This window comes from Penaeus monodon, chromosome 27, assembly GCF_015228065.2.
Source record: "Penaeus monodon isolate SGIC_2016 chromosome 27, NSTDA_Pmon_1, whole genome shotgun sequence".
NCBI lineage: Eukaryota > Metazoa > Arthropoda > Malacostraca > Decapoda > Penaeidae > Penaeus > Penaeus monodon.
This window is the reverse complement of record NC_051412.1, coordinates 39,458,094-39,458,474: the sequence shown is the minus strand read 5'-3', so window position 1 is coordinate 39,458,474 and position 381 is coordinate 39,458,094.

Sequence of the window (381 nt, the reverse complement as noted above, 5' to 3'; positions counted from 1 at the left end):
CCAGACCAAATGTAATTATCACTAGGGGCAACTTCTTATCATTCTTTCAACAGACACATCAATAAGGATGGAAATAGAACTTGACCCTAATTATAACTTTACTGCTGTTTCGTCTTTATTTTCAAATGATTTATCCGTTACATTTGTTTCTGCTGGTCATTTCCTTCAAATTTAATTATATATTTTTTTTCGAATATCTTTATTGAACAAGTTTTTAAATGTATCTTTTACAATAAGATTTTTTTTCCATCTCACTATAATCGTTGTCGCTCATCTGTTGCTTTTCTATATCGTCTATATTATTGCGACTTGAATTATCAATTGCATGTCACGCTGTATGTTCATTCATATTCCACTGTCATTTTCCTGTTACAATTGCCT